At 44.6% G+C, this 6,823-nt stretch overlaps 1 long non-coding RNA gene across 1 annotated transcript; it reads left to right on the plus strand.

Annotated features, from left to right (window-relative positions):
* The first annotated feature begins 785 nt into the window (after nucleotides 1–785).
* Nucleotides 786–3,011, plus strand: LOC140212914 (uncharacterized). Its single transcript, XR_011889886.1, has 3 exons — nucleotides 786–890; nucleotides 1,918–2,119; nucleotides 2,522–3,011. It is a non-coding gene; the product is annotated as an uncharacterized lncRNA (long non-coding RNA).
* The last annotated feature ends 3,812 nt before the right edge of the window (nucleotides 3,012–6,823 follow it).

The raw sequence follows: 6,823 nt of genomic DNA on the forward strand, positions 1-6,823 counted from the left end.
GCTCCCCAGGACGTGAAAATGAATCTGCCGTGTTCCTGCTTCGTATGTCTGTTTCTGGGGTGGGGGGAGGGGGGTGTTTCTGGGCAATTGGCCATCGCGGTTTCATTGCCTAGTTTTCGCCGCAACAGCTTCAGTGATGTTGCGTGCTCAACCTGCGGATAATTGTCGCTGCAAGTGTACCAGGTGGTTGTGATGCGCTGACGGCTGTTTCAGAAATTTTTCGATAGTAAGCTATACCCAGGAGCTACCTCGGTTCGAAAATGAGCAAATAAGTGCTTCGCTCTGAATTGTTCCTTCGACATACGAATCTTCCTCACATAGCGGTTTATACGAACAAGCTGGAGCTGGGCGCTAGTTTGTGATACGATTCGGTGTCGACTGTAGCTCGAATAGTCATCACACATGATAGAGTAAAGAATTTTTCATCCACGATTCGCGGCAGCCGCCTACACGCAGCGTCTATACCAGAGGCGCAGCAGCTTAATGGGATCTCCTGTCGTCGTTGCACCTGTTGTTGTTGCGAAGAACGCGCGAAGAGCAGTGAAAAAGACCTTCTGGTACATGCTTACAAGAGCACCTAAATTATTATTATTATATTGTATTATATGTCTGAAAAGTTTCAAATAGCTGCTTTAAGAATGTGGTCAGCTTGATTAGCCGTAATACGCCCTGAACATCGGACTACGCAGCTTTCATCAAAGAGTCTAATGGTATGCGTGCCTTCAGCACTGCCTCATTTTTTTCTCTCCTAGTTCTGCGATCTCGCCAAGAAAGGCTACGTCAGTGGGCCGTCCTACGAGAAGTCTGACAAAACTATGTATGCTTTCGTAACAACACCGGAAAGGACCACAGTCGTCTACTTCGACAGTAGATACACGCTTCGTATAAAGGTGAGTCGTGCTGCCAATAGTGAATATAGTATGAGCCAAAGGCTCTCTGGCCACGTGCAAATGCACGTGGAGTATAGGTGTAGTACATAGAGGTCATACATATACTCTCTGACAAATTTCTATTTGACACTGTATTCGAAATGAATCGGTTTTGACATTTAAGAAGCTCAACTTCCTTGGCAACTATTCCGAGCATGCTTCGAAAATTGGAGGCGCAGTTACACATCTTCGACCTATTCAAGCATAATTATGATCACTTATAAGCTGCTATTAGCAACTTTCAGATTTCTAAGCACTGCAGATCATAAACGACGCGCTTCAACGTAGTATCAGCAGAGGTTTCTCGATAAAATGAAAAAATCGTTACTATATTCAGCACACTACGTTCCGTGATAACATATGCAAAGTTAACCATAACGACACACCGTTGAATAAAGGCGCAAATCCTTGCTTGACAGGACAACCTTCTTTCCAAGTGCAAAAACAGTTTAGCCCCTTTACCCTACACTAGAGGTACCTTTGAAGGAATAATAGCGGCGCACGACAACCTAAGCGCAACAAACGGCCGGTCCAACGAAGATAATTTTCAAATATGGAGGACTGTAAAGCGTTGTTGCAGTTACATCTGTAATATTCGTCACGTCACTTCACATGGATTAAAATTTGTGCGCCCAATGAGATCAGCCATTGCTTCGTACTCGTCAGTGATAAAAAACTAGTCACTGTATAATTAGCGTTGCTCGTATATTACACAAAGCAAGAAGTACTTCTTCAACGCTTCAAAACATGAACTAAAAGCCGTTTACGCGTCTCTCAATTCTTTCAGTTCGGTGCATATGCGCGCACTGTTGTGATAAATCATGGTGATTTCCTTTTTATTGAGTTTTTGCCAAAGATGCGCGCGTCCTAGACTTCTTAATTTTACCAAATTAGTATGGTAATGTTCTGATAGAAAAAGAGCCTATTTATATTTTCGCTTTTATTTTATATAATATTTCGCACTCACTACGGCATTGTTTCTCTTCAGATCTGTGAATTGAAATACCAAGCACTGGATCTCACCGTAAGCCTAGCTCCTTACGACGTGAATTACGACTTCGATTCATTCTACTGCAACATCGTCAGCAACTTTTCAAGGACTGCACACATCGCGACGACTGTTTTAGACTTTATTAAGAACCGTTTCACTGACGGCTCAAAAAAAATTGGTTGCCTTGCTCTTGGAAAAGGTATTTCTGGCCGATAAATTCGGCCTTACTTTGGTTTGTGCGCCCAATGAGATCAGCCATTGCTTCGTACTCGTCAGTGATAAAAAACTAGTCACTGTATAATTAGCGTTGCTCGTATATTACACAAAGCAAGAAGTACTTCTTCAACGCTTCAAAACATGAACTAAAAGCCGTTTACGCGTCTCTCAATTCTTTCAGTTTGGTGCATATGCGCGCACTGTTGTGATAAATCATGGTGATTTCCTTTTTATTGAGTTTTTGCCAAAGATGCGCGCGTCCTAGACTTCTTAATTTTACCAAATTAGTATGGTAATGTTCTGATAGAAAAAGAGCCTATTTATATTTTCGCTTTTATTTTATATAATAACATTTCGCACTCACTACGGCATTGTTTCTCTTCAGATCTGTGAATTGAAATACCAAGCACTGGATCTCACCGTAAGCCTAGCTCCTTACGACGTGAATTACGACTTTGATTCATTCTACTGCAACATCGTCAGCAACTTTTCAAGGACTGCACACATCGCGACGACTGTTTTAGACTTTATTAAGAACCGTTTCACTGACGGCTCAAAAAAAATTGGTTGCCTTGCTCTTGGAAAAGGTATTTCTGGCCGATAAATTCGGCCTTACTTTGGTGTCGTGTCATCGTATCTTGTTGCTGTTGCTGGGCACAGCATTGCGAATTCTAAGTGTAAGTGAACTCTCTGTTCGTGATTGTTACCAAAATGCCGCTGTCGTCTTTGACTATGCATTATCACGCGGGCACCGTACAACTCCGCCATAATCGTACTCACGCCAAAGACCGGGCGTGGTAACATGACACACAGTACCTTTATTCAATAAAACTGAGATACGTTAGCGTGAGAAGGTAGCCATCCTTGTTTTTTGTCATTTCTTCAACTTCTCCCAACATTTCCTTTTCTTCCTTACACTCTTCCTCTTTTAAGTATCGCCCCTCCTGCGGTTATACGGAAATATATCCCGTACAAAAATGACTGTTGATCAAACATTGATATATTGTTGGGCAATTGTTGAAACAACGGATTTCAACAAATTTTCAATAGCAATTGAGTTCACTCAAGCCTTGCACAACAATATTGCCGTTGAGTGTTCTCAATAAACAATTGGGCAATTTGTGTTGATTTTTCTAGTTGTTTTTATGGTTGTGTAGCAGTTGAGCCCAGTATACAATAATTAGGACTCGCAAATGAAGACATTCCAAAAGTTTATTGCGATGCGTTGCAACCTCATTCCTGTCACTTTGCGGCAGGTAGGTTCTTCTTTCGCCTAGCTTTCAATTAAAGAAAGTAATGTATGACCGATTGGGTGGAATCGAACGTCGGCCGTCAAGCCCGGCATTCTAACCAATAGGCCACGAGCGCACGCCTACTCCTCTCATTCGAAACCCAGTAAGCTCTGAAATGCTTCGCGCGTGCGCCGCGTGCCACTTCCTGGTGCTGTCACTGCAGCTGGCGCTTTGAAGCGCCTAACTCCGGGACCGCCCCACTTTCGTAGCCATTTTCGCTACGTAAAATTTGCAGCGTTAGACTAGATTCATGACCGCCCAAGTTCATAACGATTTATTTCTTCGCCGGTGTGCAAATGTCATCGTCATTTAAGCATACACTAGATGACATAACCATTGGTACTAACCGAAATGATCACGTTTTGGGGAGCAGAAGAATGCGAAATTCACTTGCAATCACGGTGACTAGGCGCATGTGGAGTTCCCCAAATGTAGACACGGCGGCAGCGCAGCCGGCGATAAGACAGGTTCCGACAGGCGACGACGCTACCTTCTTGCATCGGACGCGCTGTGGGCACCGTAGCATGGAAGCGCGCACACGCTACATACATACACAGGTGAGGTCTTCGAATTTCCTGCGACGTACCCTCTGTCCGTAAAGCAAATATAGTTTTTTTATCCAATGTCCGTGGTACTAGAGATCAAAGAACAAATGCGCTTTGAGATCGCAGCGCGCACCCGCTATAACCATTGACTTCAAAGAGCTTCGGATTCAGGAACGGCCGTTACAGTATCGCAGCTAATCGCTGTACCTGCGGCTGCTCCCGTCTCTCGGCTTGCAAGAAGAATGCGATTTATTTGAGCCTCGCCGAACTGTCGTCCTCTCATCTCCGAAGCCTGCAGGTCTCGTATGTTCAGTTAAGAATACCAAAGGGAAATGAAAGAAATACAGGTAACGGACTCCAATCATACCTTATTTGTCACCTCGTCATCTGCAAATACACTACAAACTATTTTAGAAGCCTTATTTTTGTAAAAATAGCAAAACTAGTAGCTATATTTATTTCTAGGTGGCGCTACAAACGTCAAGGTAGCGTTAAGGTGTGTATGTTTGCGCGCAAGCGGTTGCAACCATAGAGTTGCTCACTACATTGCCTAGAGGGAAATCTGGCGCTGCTGCGCTGTGGTATGCATGGGAATGCCGGTATATTGTGGATTCGGATTGGCATCGTTCTCGTAGAGGCAGGACACCTTGAAGAAGCGCTTGGCAAGTGCCGTTCCGTCTGTCACAATGATTCATTTTCTACTAGAACAGCACGTGGAAAGCTGTTTTAGCTTTATTATTACGCGAAAACATGTTTTGTTTAACTATGAGAACTTGTTATTGTGTGTACGACTACATGTTACGTAAAAAGTATGAGCGGGCCGCTAAAGTTGGAGGACGGACGACAAGGTTCACGCTCGCTTTGAAACAGTTGGTCGTCTGTTCTTGATTTTCTTCGCTTGGTCATGCATCGTGGGTGAGTAAAGATGTAATATGCGTGAATGGAAACATTTTGTGAAGATTTTACTTTGAAAACGCGTTATTTGCGTAGCCATATCCACGTTTTAGACGAAGCCTCTTACAACACCAGCCAACACGAGCCTCGCAGACACATATACCATCATTCCCATGACGGCACGGTGCCCCCTTAGGAAACTCCCATAGACGGTGGCGCCAGATTACCCTCTAGGTGTTATAGTGAGAAACTCTATGGTTGCAACCGAGCTTCATTTTGCGCACACTTTCCACAGTAGACACGGTTACCGCTAGTTTCGTAATCACATTTTTGGGGTGCTATTCTCGACACGCATGGCGGCTGCACGGCCGCCATTATCCGCCATGTTTACTCTCTGATTGGCTGTCGAGAGGTCACGTGTTTTAAAATTTGTGCCGGGAAGCGGAAGTATTGCAAAATGCAATTTTGCGTTTTCATCAAGATGACGAAACGTGACGTGGAGCTGCAAATTTTATGGACTAATACATCTTTTGGGTCCTTGGCAGCTATATTGCGATGTTAGCGCTTCAAAAAGAATGTGAGCGGTAGCATGCACAACCAGTGCAATGCATGTGCAATCGCGCGAAAATGTGGTGGCGATCCAAGATATGCGCCATGCCAGCTTGCTGATTGGCTGAAGGAATATCTCGTGAGGAGCGTCACAGGAAGGACTGTTTCGTAAACGTCATTTTGACGATGCGTGACGTTGCGCTGGGCCGCCAATGCTGAGATTTTCCGCCATAATTTTTCCTGCGACGAGCCGCGCGAATTATGCTAATGAGAGCAGCCATATACAATGACAGCCGAGAGGAATGCGTATCGCCACATTTTCCCCGCCGTTTGGCGCCACGAAAATCTTTTGTTCATAACGCGTGCTCATAGTATTTGCATCGCTCTCGGGTAGTGTTGGCATTTGTGTTTGGGGCCATCATTTTTTAAAAGAACGCGTCTATACGAAATAATATTGGTTGAACATAGCAAACTTTCGGCAATGTTGTCCACTTATCACTGCTGCATTTGTATTGTAATCAAGATTAATGCCTTTTCGCACAATCAAAAGTTATGACAACGGCGTCTTTCTAATTTATAAAAGGAAATGTACGCAAGGCCGCGCCTTGAAGTTTCCTCCCGCGGTGCGAGTAACCAGCGAAATGAACAAGAGATGGCAGCGCCGGCGCTTGCGTCGCGCTAGTGGATATCTCTGGCGCGCGCAACGCTATCGGTGATACTCGGCCGTTTCTCAGCCAGCCGAGTCGGGCTGAGTCACTTGCGTTTCACGATATAGCGATAACTTGGCCTAGCACGTGCGCGCATCACCACTGGTAGGTCCCGTATGTTGTCTCAAGCAAGAAAACAAGCGCGTTGGCGCCAACATGAGATGACTCATTCCATTTTCCGGCGACACGCATCCTAGCTATTGAAGCAGACGACGGCTTGTGCGCAGCAGACGACGAAAGCGAGAAGCCTTTTCGATGTAATAATCATATGCTTTGAGATAGCGGCTTTATTTTTACTGCGGAGGAAAACTGTTTTGCTTTACTGATAACGCTACATTCAGTGCCTTCATTTCAGTTTCTTAGGCAAAACGTCAAGTTGGCGTCGCATTACGTAAGCAAAACTTGGCCACCAGCGCCATTTTGTTTGCGTCGCGCCTACGTCACGCACCGAAGAAAATGGCGGAATGTCCAGAATAACGCCCCTGGTCGTAGTATTTATTGTTTACGCTACAAATTAGGTTGTTCTTAAAAATTTGCGGTTTTTCAGTGCCGTTATAGTGTGTTTGAAAGGTTTTTATAACTGAATACAATAGTGAAGCTGTGAACGGCTTTCGGACCCAGTTACTTAGTAGCAGTTGTGCAGTTGCCCACGCCTCGTGCTTTTTGATAAAATAATTTTTTTCCTTGTCGGACATCATGA

Source organism: Dermacentor andersoni, chromosome 8 (genome assembly GCF_023375885.2).
Source record: "Dermacentor andersoni chromosome 8, qqDerAnde1_hic_scaffold, whole genome shotgun sequence".
NCBI lineage: Eukaryota > Metazoa > Arthropoda > Arachnida > Ixodida > Ixodidae > Dermacentor > Dermacentor andersoni.